Source organism: Boleophthalmus pectinirostris, unplaced genomic scaffold (assembly GCF_026225935.1).
Source record: "Boleophthalmus pectinirostris isolate CB_2022bp ecotype Guang Dong unplaced genomic scaffold, ASM2622593v1 HiC_scaffold_2, whole genome shotgun sequence".
Lineage (NCBI taxonomy): Eukaryota > Metazoa > Chordata > Actinopteri > Gobiiformes > Gobiidae > Boleophthalmus > Boleophthalmus pectinirostris.
In genome coordinates this window covers 27,975,020-27,998,155 of record NW_026571152.1, presented here as the reverse complement: position 1 = coordinate 27,998,155, position 23,136 = coordinate 27,975,020, and the positions used below count along the sequence as shown (strand labels likewise).

General features: G+C 38.1%; 1 long non-coding RNA gene across 2 annotated transcripts in view; it reads left to right on the top strand.

Annotated features, from left to right (window-relative positions):
• The first annotated feature begins 2,116 nt into the window (after window positions 1–2,116).
• LOC129409410 (uncharacterized) overlaps window positions 2,117–23,136 on the top strand; it is an 80,542-nt gene continuing 59,522 nt past the window's right edge. For both annotated transcript variants that reach the window (XR_008632394.1, XR_008632395.1), the window contains exon 1: window positions 2,117–2,350. This is a non-coding gene — a long non-coding RNA (uncharacterized LOC129409410). The remainder of the gene's footprint in view (window positions 2,351–23,136) is intronic.

Sequence of the window (23,136 nt, the reverse complement as noted above, 5' to 3'; positions counted from 1 at the left end):
AAAAATAACCTCTTTAACTTTCCTTTCAAACCATTTCTTTTCTTTGGCTCACTTTGAGATGGAGATGTACATTGTACTGGGGTCCTGCGCAGCTGTCACACCATTCTTTTCTTTCAACTCATTTTAATTGACTATAGCTGTCTTGATATTTTTTATTTATTTTTTTAGTTTTTAATCAATGGTATTTGCCTATGAAATAGCATGTAACAAGCAGCAGAGTCATGAAATGTAGTCATATGACCTTTAGCCTGATGCATGTGTTTTTCCCATATTTAGACATTTGAATAATTACGCCACTTGATGTGATTACTGACTTAATATGGACTAAAAATATGTTTATTATTATACTTAGCCTTTCAGTGAAATCTTCTGTATTCCTTTTCCTACATGTGGTGGGGAGTTGGGAAGTTCTTTTTTGGTGTTAAATTCACTTTTTTATCTGCTCAGTGTAATGGTTCAACTCAGCCTGAATACTCACCTCACCACAAGCTTTTCTAATGGATGAGTCACTTTTAAGATCAAGTATCCTAGTGTGTCTGTTATTAGCAGAAGTAGCCTAATGGACATTTGTATTCTGTACAGCGATGGCTATATTAACAGATAAGAGCCCATTAGATTCTTGGAAAGAGCTTAAATCAATTGAAGCCATAATTACCTCCTAACAAATGAGATTGTACAACTGAATGTCCACACGGACACTGGTGAGATAAGGTTAAGACTTTCTGCTTTGTTTGTGGTCACTTAAGCTATTGCCTATACATTTTTTCATTATCTGCAACTTTTCTTGCATCAGTGTACAGCTACATGATGTACAGTGTCTACCAGCGTCTGACCAGAACTGAAGCAGCAGCTTGGCTGAGCTGCAAAACGTTCTTAACCTAAATAAATGTTTGTTCAGCTGGCAAATTGAATTTCTACTTTGCCATTGTCACTTTATCTTAAAATAAAACCAGTTTACTGTCCTGTATCATGTAACACACCAGATACAGGTTACATATTAAAAACATATCCTATAAAATATTGGTGTTAAAGGTGCACAGTGTAACTTTTTGGCTGAGGGTCTATCACCTGCTTCTTTCAGTGGGTATGTCAATACTCCTATAAAGTTCCACAGCTTTTCCTACATTTATTAAATTACAGGTGGTTTTATAGCTCAAAAATATCTAGAAAAGTGGTCATTCCAAATTCAGATCTGACCTGTAACTTGCTTGGCTTCAGTCTTCATTTCATACTGCACTGTGAAATATTACAGACAGAGTAAGAACATCGTTATGGAGAAAAGCATTTGACGGACCCTCCACCAGAAAAGTTACACAATGCAGCATTTAAACCACCATAAGAATGCAGAGCTAATAAAACTAATACCTTATAAAACTGTTTTAACCTATGCGCATTTACTGGACCCAAATCTTTACAATACTGCGTGATTTTTGGCCCTGCTTAATGCGATTGTAGCGACGCCCTCTTTGAACAGAGCAAACCGATCTCAGCCTATTTTTAATGAGGCTATGAATTGTCACAGTCATTAATGTGCTCACGATTAACCGAAACCTCAGTCAACCGCAGAAGTCTTCAGTAGCTTAACCTTCTCGGAGCTGCTACACCGCCTGGACAGCAGCAGGAACGCGCAGTCTCCGCCCATTGACCGAGGTTTTGGGGCGTTGACGAAAACTTACTCAGACCAATCGGAAATTACTATGAAACGTTGTAAACAACTTCTACACGTTGTTTGAGGCTTTCTTAGTGGCATCTAAAGCAAAAATCTCCGTCTGCAGAGCGTGACTTTCTTCGAAAAAGGGTGCGTAACGACTCTGTTTGTCCCGCTGGTATGTTATCTCAGTGTCTGGGCGCACGGTTTATGTGCGTAAGAGAGTGGAGTGGACGTCGAGTTATGCGCTCTCGTGACTCAAAACAGTGGAGTGTCTCAAACAGCTGTCATGTATCGGAACGAGCTGGGCTTTGGCAGAGGTTTTGGCGCTTTTGTTGCTCCAGCGTTACTCATAAAATGGTGTTGCATTAAAAAGTGATGCATGTTGAAAAGTCAAGCTCATATGCACTAGACCGTTAGCTGCGTTTGCTCTTTTTCTTTTTTTTTTTTTTTTTTTTTTTCTTTTTTTTCTGTTGTGAACACTGACAAGAGCTTGCGTTTTTGGTGAATGTCATTGATGTTGTGGGCGTGTATTCTCGGATTTGTATGTTTATAAAAGAGTTTAGGCTGCATTTAACCCTACACTGATCCCAGGTTTATGGAGTTACCTGAGAAAAGACTGTTATTGTACTTTTTAGAGCAGCTTAGAATTACCTACAGTCAACTTACATTTTGTCACGCTACATTTCACTTCTTGCTTACGTGAGTACTCGAGTACGCTAATTTGATTCATTTTTAAGACCGCACTGTTTTGAAAAATTAACAACTATGAATTTGTTTAGGCCTCTGGATTTTTTACTTTTATTTCATAATAGGTTAATAATGTGGAAATGTTGTCTATATTTTCTGCCAAATTAATCTTTTGTCAAATGACATGAAATGATGTTGCCAAATGGGATCAAATGATGTATAAGATGTTTTGATCAATATGAATCAATATGAATATGAAAGTAATAGTATTAAATTGATTCTTCAATAATAATGTCTTCATATTAACCGAGACTCACGGTACTACCACTCAGAAGGCAGACAATGGAATACAAGTTATAATATTGGATCATTTGTTGCTCATATTCAGAAGTAAATTGTGGCTATAGTAATTATTCAGATGTTCATTTGGATTGGTATTTTGTATAAATGACGCTGATTTAGGCTTGAATTTGTTTGTGTTCTTTGTGTTACATTCTGCCATTAGCGTGAATGTTGATAGTTCCTGTTTTTGCCATGATGCAGTAGTGTGCATTTGTTTCCCTTGGTTTTGATTGATGTCATACTTTAAACACAGTTTTTGCCTAATCTTGGTGTTTTTCTCGTAGTACTGTCTAAAACTGTAAATGTACTGTATGTGTGCATCTGTGACGATGTAAAGTGGAACAGCCTCTCTTAGGCCCGAAACGCTCTTGACTTGGAGCGGATGTGGGTATGTTTCTGTGGAACATCAACATCTGGCTGTTCCTTCAGTCTGTACGCCCACCCTCTCTGCAGAGGAGGGAGGAGCTGATGCAGGGAGGGGGGCTTCCTGCCTTGAGCGTGACCTGAACTTTGGCAGAAAAGTGGGAGGGCAGCTTTGTAATTGTTTTTCTCTGTAATTTTAAGTTTAATTCTGGTTAAAAGATCAGTTTCTTATGATGACATATCATTTTAGCCAGAGTGAACCAAACTTTTACTCAAATAAGACAACAAAAGACTACCCTCCTCTGCAAAAAATGTGTTTATGAGATTTTGTCCATTTTGATATAAAGCTGATTGAGTTTCTGATCTACAGAAGTTGATACCACAATTACTCTGTCAAAATAAGACAAAGAGGTGCCAGTCCAAGTGACCGGCCACATCGGACCTTGACAATGTTTGAGATGGATTTCCATGAAAAGTATTGTCAGATCGTTTTTTACTCTTATTTAGACAAATATTTAGTTTGTTGTACACTGTGAAAAATGATTGATTTAACCCTTCTGAAGAGAAACTGACTGTTTTGTCAATCACAGTGAAAAGAGATAATTTGAAATCCCACGCCTCTTCATTATTACTGCAGATATTTGAACCACTTTCTCCTGAATGTGAAACTGACATGCTTGATTGTAATCTCGAGAGCGTAACACACCAGATGATCTGTGTTTGTTTTCATGGTAACCAACGCATGATGTCATCACTTCCTGTAGTTAACGTGGGCATGTTAAAGCCCGTGCATAGGTGATTCTAAAAGATAAAATACTCTCTCTTGGAAGGGTTTTTGATGCATTCAATAAAATTTTATCAAAATATACATAAAGATGTAGTTTGGATATTACCTAGAAAGAGCCCAAACAGACAAATGAAGAGAAGAGATCAATGTTTTTTTGGATCTTCAGAGTGACAGCTTAAAATCAGATGACCAGAAATTTGACAGTTTAAGTTCTTAACCTGAAAAAAAGATAGACTGCATATAAGAGATACAACAGATGGAGAGATTGTCCCATAAGATTCACTATAAAGAAGGAGAATTTAAGAAGAAATGGGGTTTCTTTAACCTAAATGTATGGCAAACTTAAAATCAACTAAGAAATGTGAAAAATGTAATTGGAAACAATAATGCAGTGTTATATATAGTTATAATATAACACTGCATATATAGTTATAACACACACACACACATATATATATATATATATATATATATATATATATATATATATATATATATATATATATATATATATATATATATATATATATATAATATAAGGCATATAGTCAAAAGCGTAAGAGACAGTATAGTAAAAACCACGTTATGTTTCAAATATGAATATTACATTAACGGGAAAAAATACATAAATTATAAATAAATGAAATAATAATAACAAAACAACAAACAACTGAAACTTATTAAAAGAAGTTTCAATTAGTTGGTACTCCATATATATATTTTAATAGATTTTTCTAAAGTTTATATTTACATACTGTATGTTCTTATTTGGTATTCATAAGTTGTTCATTTTAGCACAAGGGTGGGGGGATGTGTCTAACATTGTAATGTCATGGAAGAATCATTTCTGTGAAACTTGTGAAACTATATGACACAACAAAGTAAAAAGAGGTGAAAACCTAAACTCTTCTTTGGATTGTTGCACATATTCTAGCAACACTTTTATATTATAATGTTGTAATACATTCATGCAAATTTTGAAACATCCAGGAATAAGAGATTATCAAAGAGTAAAACTAAACCAACTTGATGCACTTTTAAAGAAGACGTTTGACTCCCATCCAGACTGCTTCGTCAAAGCTTTAAAAGTAAGTTCATTTGGTTCGGTTTAACCTCTTGATAATAAATGTTTTTTTTTTTTTTTTAAAGTTCACAGATCTGGAAGCTTTTGTGGAGATTTGTGACATTATTTTTGAAATGTTGAGATTACGTGAAGAGCTGTAATTTTAAATACAGTACTTGTGACCACCCTAAATGACAGGGTGAAATAATTGTCCATTAAAGATACAGTTTCAGTGCATATATTAGATTTTTGGAACATGTGGGTAAAATAATTATAAATAAGATATTTTTGAATCAAACTAATTGAAATATATATATAGTTCAGTTATCTTTCCCATTTACATCTATTAATGCTTTTAACTCAAATGCTGTGGAACTTAGAATGCTGCATTTGTGACTCCAATTCAAATATTCAGTAGCAAAAACTGATATCTCAATTTATTAGGCCCGAGTGCCATGGGTGGCTTAGGAAATATTGTTATTATTATTATTATGATTATTATTATTATTATTATTATTATTATTATTATTATTGTTATTATTATTATTATATTTTTTTAATTAATTAATTAATTAATTTATTTATTTTTTTAACCATGTTCTTAAAATATTAGCAGGGGCAATAATATAAAGTGAATTTTATCAGGAAGGGATGAAATAATATTTTGAAAATAGATTTGGCTTTTGAAAATATCACTACTAAGAGTAAACTACAAGCCTCAGATTACTTTTTTTCAAATGGCACTTATCTGTTTTTGCAAATGAACTCTTCCAGATGTCCTGTACTGTGCTAACGTAACACTGTTATGTAGCCAATTAACTTTGTGTACAACATTTGTCTTTATGTGAAAACAGTGCTAACTTGTTTTGACCATATTGTTGAGCTCAGTGGAGCAGAACCTCGTTTAAGAACATCTTTTCCTGGCAGTACATACAGTAAGTTGTGCATGACTGCGTGGTCTTTGATGTATCTATCAGCTGCTGACACTACACACTGGTGCTACAGAATTCCCCTAAGAGCTTTCGTCACACAGAGTCAAAGCATTTCCCTGTAGATCTTTTATGTTCACACTATATTCTCTTTATAAGCAACATAACACGATACATTTCCAAATCATAGACAGAGATAAAACAGTCTGTAGGTATTACATGATCCATGACAAGTTCTTTATTGTTCCATTATAAATATAAACTATTCAATGATCAACCTTAACTTTTACTGAAGAGGTTTAGAGGACATAAGAACATCTCAATTTGAAGTCCTATATCAACAAAAAATTCTAATAATAACTGACAGTGATGTATAATAGTGTATAGAAAAACATTGACCTCTAGTGGTTGTATTTTGTCATAACCACTAGAGGTCACGGTAGAACCACGCTGTAAAATGAACTTACAGTTATGTAATGTTATGTATGTTTTAGTCTGCTCTTCATGTACAGTGTGGGCGTCAAATGTCCTAAAGGATACAGTCTGTTTAGATGATCCTTTTCTGACAGAACATATCGTAGTGCGTTGTTATTTATTATTTCTTTTAATACAAATTACACTTAATTTACCATTTCGTTTTGAAGACTCAGTTACTTACATAGACATTTAACCAATCTAATTATTTTAATTTATATTGTGGGCGAAGAGATCAATATAGGACTTTTGCTTATTGATATTCTGAAGTTGGTTATCCAAATGTCCATAATCCAATGTAATATATATTTAATGATAATATATTATATAATATATAATGAAGTGCATAGTCAATGACGATATGACAGCTCTTGGTACCTCAACTTTTCTCCTTTGGATTCCCCCTGAGATTCCTACTAAAGTCCACCAGAGGGCAGTATAGTCTCAGACATTCTTAGTGGAGTTGACACTTGGTTTGATATAGAGGGAAATTTTAGGACAAGCATGTTGCTATGTTTCCTTTTCAAATAAGAAAACAATTTTGGTGCCATTTAATGTCTCTGCACTGTACCTTATTTTACTGTCTTAAAAACATGAAAACCTAACTAGTTCCTTTCAAGCATTTTGTTGTTATTTCTTATCTTATGAATTCAGAACATCCCAACTATTAACCGTTATAAGTTTGTAATCTCCTTTCACAACTTTCAGAGGCCAGAGCACTAATTTTGCTCAAATTTATTTAAAAAGAAAAACTGGCGCACGGTCTTAAATGTATATGAAATCCAAAGTTACACGTGCACATGGAGCCATGCAGCCCCCGCATGTTCAGACTGTAGCCTATGGCTTTATAATGCATTCTTGTATTTGAACAGATGATGAGAATCTGCTGGAGCATATTGTGTGGACCATGCTTCAGTGTGACTGGCTTGCATCAGGAATGTGAGGGGGCTATCTGAGGGCAGGAAACAGCCTTAACATGCTACACTCCTGTGCTGCTTTGAAATCAAGCTTCTTGGCTTTCAACATAGGTCTGGCTGACCTCTGACCCTGACCTGGACTTGGAAGTTTACATTAGAAGTATCAGCAATCTGGAGTGTGTCTGGCAGACAGGATGGAAGTGGATTAGATCATGGGAAAGTTTGTGCAATTAATTCATTGTTATTTCATTATTTCACATTCATATAACAAAACAGTCTCTGCATGTCTTTATTAGGATCATTATTAGACTTAGACTTGGACAAACTTTATTGACCAACAAGGGAAATGATTTGGACACAGTAGCTCACACATCACAATGTATTATAGTCACAAAGAGCAAAAAATAGAACTTGTTCATTCTAAACGTTTTGCAAAAGCCCCAAGTTATTTCTCACTTACCTCACTTATGCATTCTGAGCATTCAAATTATTCACTGCGATGAGTATAAAGGCTTTACACAACTGTCAGAGAAAGAAAACAGTTGTGTTGATGTTGTGCTACGACAGTAAAGCTAACAACAACTAGTGTATTTGACAGGTAGGGCCTTTAATCAACTAATAATAATTCACTTCACTTCATTGGTAGACAGAGAGAGTTTAGCCCATGCTTACTCTAAGGTTGGACATTGCTCCTGGTTTAATCCTTAAAGCAGATCTATTCTGCAAAATTGACTTTTCAGAGCTTTTTACCATCTTATAGTTCTTTCCCCTCACCATCTACTCTAAGTTGTATTTGGAGAGTGCATGTTTAAGCAATCTTTAATTGCTTATTTTCAAGATGTCATATTGGCGAACAATCCTCGTTTTCCGCGCCACCAGCATACACTCACTGCTCTGTATTTACTTCATTTTCCCATTTTATTTTCTTAATCGGTGATACACGTAGGATTTGCTACTATAGGAAAAAATACCTTTTACCTTTTGTTTAGTAGAGATTAGCAATTCCAGTGTTGAAAGTATCCAAATGATTCTAATGAAGGTGTATGGAATTTAAAAACAGTGGGGCACTTCCTGTATTATCACATGTCATCACAAGGTAGAACAGAGTGAAGAACACATACATACACAGGGTATACAGGGCTGTACAACATGTACAGGGTTTGTGTATTAAATATGTGTGAATGAAACAAAACTATGCTTGTGTTGAGGAAGGAACATTATAACATAGCTCAGAAAATAGTATAATATGTGCCCTTTAAACACTTGGCATTTCACCTACTTCTCTTCTTATGATATTTCACTTCTCTTGAATATGTTTCCTCACAGAGACTTCAGAAACACTAATCAGAGGCAAAGGCTCTCAATTAGAGACAGAGCGGTCTATTCAGCACACTGCACACTGTAGGAAGGATGTAGTATTCTGACACTCGCAAATCGAACCCTACGGACGACTGAACTGAGCCATATTGTAGCCTGATGTTATCCCTTCATTTTGTGCTCTGAGTCTCGCTCTGTAATGTGGTACAGAGGCCCAGGACGTCTGGGAGTCAATTGGAGGTTACTGGCGCTGTGTGTGCGAGCAACTGTCTGGGTGAAGGTTTTTGTGGTAAAAGTAATTGAAAGTAAACTTCCCTCCATGAAGGGCTCCAGTGAAAGGTGAGCTGTGTGGATGACGGTGCTCTGTAGGCAATGTCTACCTTGCCGAGGTTTGACTGTGAATGCTCTAGCAATAGTCAGTAATAATGGTGATAGATGTGTTTGATTGCGTTCTCTTTGAGTGAAGTCTGTCGTCCTTAAGGTAAACAGACTTGTCCTCTTGTTGTCCTGCAGGACTTGGGGCTAATTGGTCTTTCCTCCTGTGACTTGTCAGGTTTAGATGAATGAGTTTGTTTGTAAGCCCTGTGGCCCTAACCTGCCTAATTAGAGTAAATAAATCCATCTGATTGGTTTAAGGTCACCATACAAGTCCATCTCCCCAACAAGCTCAGTCAACGCGCACCCACGTTGTGTTTTACGTACTTCTGTCCTTTTCTCCTGGTTCTTCTGTGTGAAACAATGACAAATATCTGTACTTTGTATTATTAACCATGAGGAATTGTCCTCTGTTCTTTTTCCACACTGCAGTAACATTTAATGATGGAGCTCCAGTAACTTGGTCCTTTAGCTGTGACCATCTGTAAGACTAGTTTTATCCAATCATTGCAAAGACTTATATGATGTAACCAAGCAACAAAGTGACAGTGAAGCAATGCCTTAAACTGGTCTTCTTAGGAAGATTCACTTTTTATGTGCTAGTTCAGATGTTGTAACTTCCCCATTTTGCATGCTGCAGTTCCCAAATTCTCTCTTTGACTATTAAATGCATTATAAGGAAATATAGGGCAGAGGTCAGCCATGATTTTGTGACCTCAGTGAGCATGGCTGCACGTTTATTTGCATTGTCCATATGTGTGTGAGGTCTTTAGGGGGGTGTGGTGGGACAGCAGACATAGGCCCAAGCTTAGGGGTACCCCAGGCCCCAGAATTCCCCCAAGCAGCATCCAGCACAGAGGAACAACTATGGCCTTTGTTGGTCACCCCATGGATCTCACACACAGTTAATATAGACTTTTCCCACTGGCTCTGCCAAGAGTCTGAAGTCATTTAATGAAGTGGTGGCTGAGTTTAGAAGGAGCCAGTGTGCTGCAGCGTGCACTGACAGAATGGAAAATGTCTGTGTTACACAGCAAGAGGACGAGTGACAAAAGGATTGTGTTCTGATACTCACCTCTCAAGAGGAAAAGGGAAACACAACAACAAAGCTCAGGGGTCCGAAGACACTTGTGACCATTGGAGTAAGGTGGATGCGGAAAGATACTAGTTGAACTATTGGACTCAACTTCCCATTGCAACTGAACAGGACCTTCACTATCTTATGTTATGTAATATCAGATTGCATCACTGCATGTGTGTCATGTGTGTGAAGAGCATTTAGGAAAGAACAACATTCAATTACTTTGATGGATTCAATGCTTTTTGTTATCATATCTAAACTTTGTGTTTTGTTTGTGCGTTCTTAGTACTTCTGAGTATTTTTAAAACATCTTTTCAGGAATTAGAATTGCAGTATAAAGAAAAGCCCAACCAGCTGCAAGCTCTTTTTAGTAACCATGTTTGAATGTATTGTGAGTGCATTGCTAAACAAATAAAAAGGAGAAACTTATCAACTTTTTGTCTGCCATAATTTCCACTGGCACCAGTTAAAATTAAACTATCAGAGCGCCTTATTTCAAACTCTCTCTAATTGTGTAATTGTTTTGAGTGCTCTTTGTTGTTGTGCCTTTGTTCGTTCACTTCATTTATCAGAGTAAAACTTCACCTTTCATGTCCATTTTCACGGCTGTCTCCTTATCCACTTGTGCTGTGAATGGACAGTATCTCTGTATGTATTAGCTGCTATTCATCCGGCTGCCTTTTCATCTATGGGCAGATTGCGCTCTGTTTTGGTGCCCAATTGTGCAGCTGTCAGTTATTTTGAAAACTCTCGAGTGTCATTTGCCTCAAAATTCCATCCCTTTCAATTTGCCTGCGTCTTATTGTATGGCTCCTCTAGCGTACATCTCATTGAGCGTGCATCAGTGGGCATTCTTCTCCTCTCCCCAAAGCACTTTTTCATAGCAGCCATAAGCCTCCCTTTTTAAATCCACGGACAATGTGTTTTTGTCCATGGTCGTCCTCCTTTTCAGTGGAGAATGCAGGGATTCTCTGTCCTCTCCTGCTCCAGGCCCTCCCTCTCTCATTTTGGGAGTTCATTTGGGGGTACCCGCTTGCCTCTAAACTCAATTGTCTCTCCGTAATGAAGCATGATCAAAGGTACCAAAATGAAATGTAATAATCTTTGGCGTGGAGCACGTGGCTAGTGGTTGACCTGACTGCGATAGCTTGGACAACAATGAGCGCGTCCAGCCAGCACCACTCGCCCTGCTCTGGTCCAGCAGTCCCCTTGTTCTGGCCTGCACTGTCCTCCTTCTGGTGCTATTCAGAGACACTTGATGCTGAAGGCTGGCTGTCAGAGGCATGCCACAACATCTCTTTGGGAAACAAGACAAACTGTCTCCTAGACCCACTGTCTTTTTGTGATTCTTTGATTTTAAATTTACTACCTTTTTCAGACTTAGACAATTGTTTGTCAGGTAAAAGTGAAGAAGATATTTTCTTCTTGGCACTTCTTGGCACACAGATTTGACCTAACATTAAACTCATACTTGAACATTTGAACACTGAACAACAGTTTTCTCAAGTTGCTGTTTTTGTTTTTTGCCCATTATTGTTAATTTTTAATAGTTTCGCTAAAGAGAATGAATGAATACATGAAAGATGACACTGACTTGCTGTTAACTGTACCCTTTTAAGCTATTAAAGGTGATCTTTAACCTAAGTCGGAGGGTCTTCCACCTGCTTTTCAGGGGAGGTTATTGCTGAGCCCAAAATACTGAAAGTATCCAGTTTGCATTTATTTAATTACATGTTTTTATTGCTCAAACATGTGCATCCTGTCTGTGAATGGGGTCACCTCTTCAATGTCTGGCCCTTAAACTGATGTTGACACCTGCTTGTCTCCATGATAGAATTGTTTAATGCCATACTGTGGAACTTTAGGCAAAGCAATTATATCTCCTTGGAGACAGCAGGTGTTAGATACCCCAGTGCACCTTTAGGAACTTTAAATCACTTAGTTAGTAAAATGAGCTCTGTGCGTGGAACTGTTTTGCCCTTGACCTTCTTCGTAGCGGCTGTTTTGGGCCTGACAGCAGCATGTACCTGACAGAGCCTGCAGCTCCATGTTGTCTCTCTGGCTGCGTGTCTGGCCGGCCTTTCCCATGACTAATGATGTGGTGTGGACGTCGGAGGTGGAGGATGGCAGCGGAGACTCGGAGGCTGAGCGCAAGGAACAGAGAGCCGATTGATGCTCACAGCCACCGCTCCAGGTTCTGACGCAGAGAGTGGCTGTGTGTCTGGCTTTATGTACATTACCGTCTATAAGCTTGTGTGTATGTAACTTCACAAATACAGCCAAATGTATTTGTAAAGAGAAAGAGACAATCATGTAATCTTGTACTATTACTTCCTGATTGCACACATCCTGCTTTTTGACTCTTTGCCAAACATAATGTGTTGCTGTTTTAAATATCCCAGTGAATGTTTTTGGGACATTTTTCACGGACTTCATGTGGCGTGGGTGGGAGCTCTAAAAGTCCATGTGGAAAACTTTGGTTTGTGGGCACAAGATTACATAACAGAACAGTGTTTTTGGTGAAGTCGTGGTCCACAGTTTTTCTACCTGCATAAATTCTCAGTTTGTCTTTACAGGTCGGTTTGGGAAAGGAATGGCATCCAAAATTCCTAGATTACATCCTGACATGACTTTATTCATATATCGTCTGTTTGTATATAAATGAGTGACCTACACCTTGTGCTTTAGAAATGACAAGCCCTTTGTCATGGAGTGATGATGTTAGACGTCTTAAGTTGTTTTAATGATTAATTTATAAATAACCCAGTTCATTCAGGGTCAAACTAAAGAAACAATAACTTAGCAAAACTTTATCGCTGCATGTTATTACAGACAAGGTAATATTACAATGAAACATGAATAAAAACAGTGTGCAGTGTAAGTAATAAAAGTGTTTTGTGAATGTTCCTGTAACTCCAGCTGCGCACGTGTCTGAGCTGGACAGTGACTGAGCACAGAGACACAGCGATAGAGAGTCTTACTGTAAGTGTGCTCTGAGTGTGCCAGTTCTCCAGTTTGGTGGTCTTCTTCTGAAGGTTGTTAATTAGTGCAGAATGTAGACTCCAGTCCCACTGCCAGCTCTGCTGAAAAGAGGAAAGAGAGAACGAGGGGGGAAAAGAGGAAAGAGAGAATGAGGGGGGAAAAGAGGAAAGGGAGAACGAGGGGGAAACCACGGGGCTGCCAAGAAGCAGGAATTTGTGATAGGTTTGAGAGTGCTTCCAAATGCCTCCTGACCTGTGTGTCTGCAGTGTGCCTCTGTCCCTACAGTCACTGTGTGTCTGCAGTGTGCCTCTGTCCTTACAGTCAACAGAAGCGCTGCTATAGATGTATAGACATGTATATGACATGTATCATGACTTAGTATTGTAATGGACACAGCATGAAATATGAAGACTACTTTACTGTCAATGAATGTACATGCCGTTACCAAATTACAGATAAGTCATTGTGTACTGCATGTGTTTAGCATTGTTTTATGGTGAAATGGGAAAAGGCTGTACACTGTTTTTCTCATCAATGCCGCAAAAATGGCCAGTTAGTGTAGGGGTAGGGGTACATTTTATGTTATGCAAAAGTTATTAGTGAATATACAATAAAGGATTTTTGTTGTATGAAGTGCATGTTCAACTAAAACATTCCAGAAGCTAGACCATAAACCTCTCAAGTGTATGAAAACTATTTAAAACAAAAGCATTTTTTCCCAGGATTATTTTTGGGCTCAGTGGCTACAGCAGTAGAAAAGGTGAGCTTACAATTATACTCCCTCTCCTCCGCACTCCTGTCCACAGCTTGTTCTGCCTTGCCCGGTCCTGGGAGTCTAGAGCCTGAATGGAAACAGCATTATGTCATCCCAGTTGCACCCTCCCAATCTGGCCACACTGTGGAGCTTTGTGTGCGCCGACAGAAGGACTGGAACTGCCCCCATGTAAAGGAGGTGTGAGCAGAATTTAGTATTGTTTTCAAGGAGTTCAGAAAGTTATTAAAATCAACTGGTGAATAATTTCTAATGCGTTGTGCAGATGAAATGTTTATAATTTCAGAGTATGATTATTTATACTGGATGTAATATATAGCCAGGAGTCGCTTGAGAACTCAGTTAAGAGAGAAAAGTTACAAATTGTATAGTAAAAGTTTCAACTCACTTTTGTGGAATAATTTCAGCAAAATTCACTAATATTAATAATATATTCTGCATTTATAGTACTGAACTGTCATTTCTAATTTCCTTCACAGTCCCAGTCTAACTCCACTAGTTCTGCCTCCTAACATCTGCTCCCAGCCAGCCACCTGTCTGCTGTCAAATGCAATATTAATGCACGCCATACACTTGATAATTATTTCCCCCTGAATGTAGCCATGTCAAGCTGAATATGCATAACAGGATTGTAAAGAAGCATTTTATTAGCCACGATCACTCTCTTTTCTCTATAAGGTCTTTCTGTGCGTTGAAGTGCTGCGGTCAATGCATGTCTGGGCCCAGCGTGCCTCCATACAGCGCTCGAGCCCCCGTTTCCCAGGAGACACAACAACTGCGTGTGCGAGGAGGGTGGCAGAGGGGCGGCTGGGGGCGGGGCGGGGGGTAGGTGGGGTAAGAGGTGTGTGTGGGGGGGGGTCAGTAGGGGAGCGGTGCATGGGGCGCAAGAGAGGTGGCAGAAGAGATGGAACAAGTGTTTTATACAGTTAGACTCTTATGTGTTTTCAGTTATAACAATTGGCTTTGTGGTACAGAATTCCACACACTTCTCTAAATTATATTCACTGTAAGATGGTCAATGGTTCAAATCCTATTTTTATTATTAATGTTTTTTTAGTTTTTGTTTATTTGTTTATTTATAGGCACACATAAAAACACTTAAAAGATTGCTAGTTTCCACTTTCAGTCCCTGGACAGGTTGATGTCATAAACTGTGTACACAAAATACAATTTATATTAATGCAATCATTCATCCAGGAGTCAGTCAGTAAGTAAAACTAGTCCCCTTTACTCTCAATCACCACATCCATGCACTAGTTACATAGTTACAGTTTATATTGCTGCATTCAATCAAGGCACTTTTGGACCATTTGTCAAGAACTTTAACCCACATCACACACTCCAGCCACAACATATGTTTATTTGTGTCAGACCATTAAGTTTAAGAAACAAATAAATCTAAACTCTAACAGATAAATTAGCAGTAAAATATAGAATTAGATGTGAAAATGCTTTTGCTGCAAGATACCAGATATTTTGTTTAATAGGAAAGTGGATATGTAACCACTGATGCAGGTCTTCAGCTTCAACAGGTGTAAGAATTATTTTGGATATTTCTTTTATAAGAATTAGTGTTTGTGTTGATACTAAGAAACTCAAAACTTAATACTCAATAATTTAATACAAGAAGGCAATAGCATGTTATTTTCAACTCCTTAATATGTGGTTTTGCTCTAGTTGTGATAAAGATGATGTCCATTCTAAAATTATTCAGAAAAAGGAGCTGTAATTTGCTTATTCAAATCAGTATCTAGTTTCGTTGCTAGTTTTAGTATCAGTGAGTTTTGCATGAATCAATATATCTGCTCTGCCTCTTCATTTGAGAGTGTCCTCACCACTGAAAACAACCACTGAATAGTTACTCGTATATTTACAGTTTGTTGTATATTTGTATTATAGTGGGTGATTGCTTCCGTTGTTGCTTCGCGCCATAGGGTCTTGATGCGGGCGAGGGCTGGAGTAATGAGAGGTGCTGCTGAAGAGGGGAGGCCAGGCGGGTGGCACAGTGGTGGGGCCTTCCCTGTGTCCTGCTTCCCCCTTGTCCCTCACGGTCCCTTGTTTGGGCGGACAGCATCTGCAGCCTGCTTTACATGCAAACACACCCTGCCGAGAGGGCGTCTACACATGGGGCTGGGGGGGACAGAAGAAAAGCATTCCTCGGGCAGTGCTGGGAGAAGAGGGAGGTGGGTCTCTTCAACAGCCTCACTCTATCCAACCAGAGCTGCCCCCCTCCACGCCACCACCATCACCACCACACCACCAACCATCACATATCAAAACACAGGGGATGCAGTAATGAGGCTGAATAGCTAGACGTGCTTAACTTTCTTGTTTCTTCTGTTTGTCTTTGTTTGTCTCTTCGTGTAAAGCTTCTTTGAGTATTTTGAAAAGCCTTATATGAGTGTTATGTATTATTATTATTATTATGGTTATATCTTTCCATCTTTTTATTCTAGTATTATGTATTACAACCAAGTTACTCCGTTTCTAAAATTGCCACTGATGTCTGCCATCCCTTTCATCATTTGCTGCCTAACACGTCAATGGTATATTTTGAGTGCAGTTGGCGCAGTTGTGTCTTATTGTTACCAGAAGAAAAACATGACTATAGTGGTCCTATTTTTATAATGTATAATGATTTGGGGGCTTTCTCTTTTTCCTTCCATTATGCTCTGTACTAAGTAACTGCAGTACTAAACAATGTATTCAACATCAACCAGATGTCACGGCATGTGAGTCATCTTAGAAAGAGTCCTCTGTGAGAGAAATTTAAATATCTCAAATATATTTTTACACCCATATTGTCTATTCATTTAATTTTATTTTACATTAAAACCATCTACTTTATTTCATACACTGTCATATATTATTTGGAACAGCGTTTGGAATAGGGACACAGGGGGAGTTATTAAAATATATATATGCATACTGTATTATATTCTGATGAAAGGAATAAAAAATGTACAGTGCAACAGTTGGTCAGTAGAGTGATAACAGAAAATTTGATGGTTCAATTCAGGTAGTCAGTGCACCCTTTTTTTTCATCACGGGGCAAGACACTTTACCCACCTTACCTATGAATATTCTTGGTGGTTTCAGAAGCTGTTGTTGCAAATGGACACATGGGTTTCTGTCACTCAACCCAAGAGCAGCTACAGCTATAGCAGCAGTTTTATACCACCAACTGTGGAAACCTTTGAGTCTCCAAGAGGCCTGATATAAACCCAATTTATGTTTGTTTATATTTGTTACATCATTGCATGTGCCAGTCTAATGTCGTTCACAAGCCATCAATAAGCCTGTCTCAGTGTTTACTATATTGAATTATCTTTCAATATATGGTAGATGGAACTTTTTTTTGTTGCTCTTGAATAAATAATACATACATTTGATTTTGTTTTATATTTTTTAAAATAATTTCTCTCATTATATATACAAAATATCTTCTGAAGTGCTTCATTCCACTATTTTATGTTATCTAGTTTTGTTGTTATTGTTGTTGTCTTTTAATTGCATTGCATTATCAAATATTATCATTGCTTTTTCAGTGACAGTATGGTTAAAAAGTTCAATGATCACTTTTTAACCATATTGTACATTTGTTATAGATTTTTGAGTTAATTTTACTTTAGGGTTATTGAGTTAGAGGCATAAATTACTTTCAGTATTATAATTTATATTTTTTTCAGCAATAATTTAGTTTACTTAGAAGGAATAACACTCATGGCATACACTATGGGCCAATAATTTTTCAGAAGTCTGTGAGAAGTCCAGCTTGTCCTAAGACCTGCAGAACAGTGGTTTGGCGTACAATACAAAGAATTAGCTTCTGTCTCACACCCAGTGAAATCATGTCAGTATTATGGAAAAACCTCATGAGTCAAGGCAGTAGATTATAGTAGCACGTCTCAGTGCCTGTAACCTGCAGTGTCAATTTGTGGTCACAGATTTTTTTATTGCATGATGTGTTTTGCCAGTAACTGAGCAGACTTAAATTCCCTCATTGTAGGATTTGGGATTTCGAGTGACATTTGGTGCTGTTTCGCTGCTGTCTCCAATGTGCTCTGACAGGAAAGCGGAAAGTACATTGGACTTGGTTTTGGTGGCATTTGTGTGTCTAGCCTGGTGTCTGCTCAAACTCTCTGAAACAGACCTAAAATGTTGGCAGATTGAGTCCGTGAAGCCACAAGTAATTTCCCAAAAAGTGTGGGAAGTGTACAGTAACCCAGAAGGTCACAAAGTTAAGGATATAGTTTTGTCAACTGCTAGCTTTACTGAACTTACCTAACAGATACAAAAAAAATGGGTAACACTTAAGTTTAGGGAACACAGATTAGTAGCTAATAAAAGTCAGTTTTGGGGACAAAATTAATACATGTACCAAGAATACATATTATATTAATAATTTTGATGAACTGTATTCCAGTACAATTACATTTTCATCTAGTGGTATTTAGAACACTTACTTACTTTTGTGAAATCAAAGGAATACATTGCAGTACTTGATCACTCAGTTTAGGCTTCAAATTGCACAAAATCAGGGAGAAAAATATAAAACACTGCTCTTGAGGTGTGATTTTGGTTTGTTTACTTCATTATATCAGCAACAGTATCTCAATTGTTTTACTGTTTGTCCACTGGTCCGAGGGTTGGTGGTTCAAATCCCGCTCTTGACATAAACATTATTGGTTGAGCGGTCAGATCCACTGACCGACAGGTTGGCAAAGTGATTGCCACTTCCAAGGATGAATGCTGTTGTTGTGTCCTTGGGGTAGACACTTAACCCACCTCGCCCCCAGTGTCTGTGTACTCTGGTTTGTGTATGAATGTGTGTTAATGGGTGAGTGGTTCCTTGAGGTAAAGCGCTCTGAGTGGCTTGAAGGTGGAAAAGCTTTCTATAAAAATGTTAGGATAATCAGGGATAAATAAACAAAAGGTGAAACAAATATAAAGTTCTTTTTATCTCTGTGTTATGTGTTCATATTTTAATGTAAATACAACCCTGAGTGAAAGTATTCAGAATACAGTACTCTGATTGGGCCACATATTTTAATACATTACAAAATACATTTTGCTGAAGGTATTCAGTATTCTTTAACTAAATGTATTAGCAAAGTATTAGTTAATAGTTACTAATAGTAAAATAATCAGTAATTGTTTCTTTGTTAGTATTTATTAAGTACTTTCAATGCATTTTGATCTAAAACTATAGAAAGTATTAAGTATTAAGCCATTAACTATACTCTTCACATTAAAGTATTGGAGATTACAATAGATGTTTTTGTTCATACACTGACATCGTAATAAGCATTGATAAATGTTTGATAAATACCAACTAATAGCTAAGTAGCAGGCCATTAGCATACTTAGCTAGCGATGAATATGAGGTCCCTAAATTAAAGTGTCACCAAAAATGGAATATCTAAAAACAAATGTAACTAGATTTGGATATAATGTCAAACAGTTCTAGACCCTTCTGTACAGCAGCATAATATAAAAGGACAAAAACTGTGACTATTGTATGTTGCAATGATTACATCCATTCATAAATCAACAGAGAAAAGGAAAAAATGTTTAGCAATTTTAAGCCAAACCTTTCAAGCGTATTCCCAAAATAGTTTTTTTCCTCTCAGTTTTTACAAAGACCCATTGTGAGGAGAAGCTGATGCAGTTCTAATTCCAAATCAAAGTTTGATGAACTGCTCCTCTAACTCAGCCCCTCTGCTCCGCGCTGACTTCTGGTGTTTGTCCTTTCTATTCCCACACAAGGAAGCTTCCTCTTTGTGTTTTTTTTCTTTTCCGTCTCACTTGTGAATTGTGTAAGATTACTTTCTCTGTGTAACCAGCGTGTGCAATAATAAACAGAGGAAATGAGGGCTATTGCCTCACTTAATGTTAACATTAGATGTATCGGAGGTAGATTGCTGCCGGATCAGGTTTCAAAGCACACGCTGTTACTGGCAACAGTTTATACAGGAGATGAATGGACTGTTTCCATGTCATTATGTCAATCAAATCACCATGTGACCCCAATCCCACAGACTGTGTATTTTCATTTGCTGTAGGACAAATTGTCAGGTGATTATTTTGTCTGACTAGATACAAGGAACCATACATACTGTACACCACGACCTCTGTGCAATCAAATCTATCTAGAGTATTCAGGATAATACATCTTTTATCTTCTGTAATAACAAGAAAGAACTTTTTATTGAGGTTAGGGTAAATTCTATTAATAGATTTGTCTGTAACACACCTGCTGACCCCATGTCCCTTGGGGGACACTTTACCGTTCAGAATCTCTGCCTCTAAAGTACTTAAATAGCAGAGAAACAAGCCAGACTGCGAGCATTGTTTATTATACTGTTGTAGAGAAACAACTTCACCCACATGCAATAAGTATAACATTTTCTATAGATTAAACCAGACTCCAGCTTTATATTTTTCCCAAACTAAAGGCAACATTTCAAGTATGGGGGCTAAAACTTGACTACTGTTTGACTACCCTCTTTGTTCTCCCTGACTTCTCCAGCAGTTTCTTTCCATGGCCCTCTCATCACTCCCAGAGACTTTCAGCCATTCCCAGTTCCACATGGCTCACTAAAAGGAAGAGGCAAACCATTCCATAATTATAAACATTAGAATGACTCCCCTCTTTGTGGAGTTATATACAGTCACCCATACTCTACAACATTAAAAGGGAATGTTGCTTTGCTGTTTGGAAGTGTGCATTTCACCATGTTTGAGGTCACACTTGCTCAGCACATATCCTATGATTTGTATACACACATATGCTGATAAATGTGTGTGTGTCCGTGTGTGTCCGTGTGCGTGCGTGTGTGTGTGTGTGTGTGTGTGTGTGTGTGTGTGTGTGGTAGGACATCAGAAAAACCTCTCAAATGATCATATGTGTTTGATTATGGCAATTCCCCCGAAGTGTGGAAACTCCATAAAAGCAGCTACAATACGTCCTAAGTGTTATTGTATGGTGTTGTAACATGGACAAAAGTGCTCAATCTTTCGTCTTATTCCACACCATTGCGATGCTTCGACCATATGGCAGTTTGCATTGACTGCGTTGCCTTGAGTTTGTTCTTTGAAAGTTGTAGCTTGTAATTGTGGCTCTTCTATATCCATGTGCATCTGCAGATGTAGCACGTTCATCCCATATGCACTTTCTGTATTGTGCTTGTCAACCACACAAGCAGCATCATGTGTGGTGAGGGACACCAATAGAAACATATATCTTTACATTATGCAAGATGCTGGCTCGTGCTACTGCAAATTTCTGCTTTATTTGAACTCAATATCTTCACTTGAACACCACAGAAATCTGATTTTTCCTTCCACGCTTGAGCGGCTCAGAGATTTCTCCTGTTTACAGTTGTCAAAAATAGTTTGTCTGCTTTTATCCTTCTCTCTTTTAAGTCACACTTCTCTGACACCAAAGACGAGATGGAAGCCGCAAGTCTTGGCTCCCCTGTAATTTGCCATGTCTCCCCGAACAGAGAGTACGAGCAGATGGAGATCCTCTGTCCATATGTGCACGTGTGGCTGCTTTTTATGCCCTGTGTTATGAAATACACCCAAGATCACTCTCGATTTTGCTCTGGCGTCCCCAGTATGACATGTCATTCAATAGCCAAACTGCTAATTTTAGCCATGATCTTTTTACTTAATAATAGCAATTAATTTATTATGTCACCTACACAGTATTATTTCACTATTTGTAGCCACATTCATTTGATTAAGAATAATGAACAATGCACATTCTTCCAGTTTTTATATGAGAAGAATATGCGTCTTTGGGAGCATACAGTATACCTGCTTATACCTGCTTATACCTGCTTAAGTCCTCCACACCTCCCTCCTCCACACACAGACTGACCCGCCCCTCCGCAGACGCCCCTGTCCTGCCCCAGCCCGGGCGAGCGGCTGCAGGGCGAGGGGAACAAGAGGCCCCACCGCTGGGCCAGCTGTTGCAGACTCCCCAGCCACCCTGGGCCCCACATTCCCTCATTCAAGGGAGCTTTGTAGTTCTGACATCTTGGAACAGTTGAGCAGCTCAGCTTCTAATGCTGCTGTAATGGTGAGAGCGGGAGGGGGAGAAGAATGGGACAGGCTTTATGTATGCTTACTTGTTACGCTCCATACAGCCACTCCGCCCCCCTCAGCCTGCACCTCCTCATCTTCAGTGTCTACTGTACACTCTTTCTTCACAAAGTCTACGCTTGTGTTTTGTTGTAATTTTCCATCAACAATCAGTTTCACCTGTGACTGTGTGTCAGTGATATGTTTAAGGACAAACTTAGAAGCACTTTAGAAAATGCGGGCTATTTTAAAGACTCTAGTACTAGTACGATATTTTATACTGTTTTTATGCTGCTGATAACCCAGACCAGAGTACACTGTTTCGTTTCTGTATATTTTTTATTCTGAAATTACAAATAAATTCTGATTCTGTTTATTTTGCCAGACCAATAATTATTTGTATTGCATGCAGTACTTTGATGCTCAAAATTCACCTCAAAAATGTGTATCACAGTATTGGACTAAAATGTTCCCAGTAGAAACTTCACCCATAACTTTAAGTTAAGTTTGACTTCATGACTTCAGAACTTGAGTACATAAGGAAATGATTGCTTAATTGGTCTAATAGAGTCTAAAAGATATGGATTTTGTCAAAGAGTGCAGTCGTGTGAATGCATAAGTAAAGTAAACAGACTGTGATCACGGCCACATGCTGTCCTTTTCTTAAGTGTACTTTGTTGTCCACCTAAAGTGCCCTGTTCTTTTATCTGTCGGAACATTCTGTAATAACTTAAAGATGAACCTTGCATTAGGCTTTATGTTATTGAACTCCAGGACATTTGCCAGGCTTGCACTCAACATATCCCCACAGCAGCATTCAGGAAAGTTCAGTTTTATAAGGCAATAAAGGCGGTTTATCTGAGGTTATGGTATAGCAATGGTAGATCTGCTGATTGCTTTCACTGCACTATTTGTTCAATCCACTTATCCACATACAATCAGGCCACTGCTGAAATGCTTCATGGGAAAATCACACTACTCAGGTGCCGGGAGGGGTTCACTTACCTACCACAGTTTTGAGCTATAAATACACACATTTTTTGTTCCCTTTTTGTGCTAAATGTTGTGCCCTTTCAGGAATGCAACAGAATATAATAGCTTTTGCATTTTGAATATCTGAAACAAACCGCGTATTGGGTAAAGGAACTCCGTGGTCAATGACATGCAGACCTTTAAAATTCCTCGGAGGACAACTCACTCAATAGTGGCACTGATGCTGTAGGCGCGCCATGATAATCTTGATAATCTCTTCTTTTTTGCTCTATATGTTCATTTATTTAAACATGAACACACATGGCTGCGTTA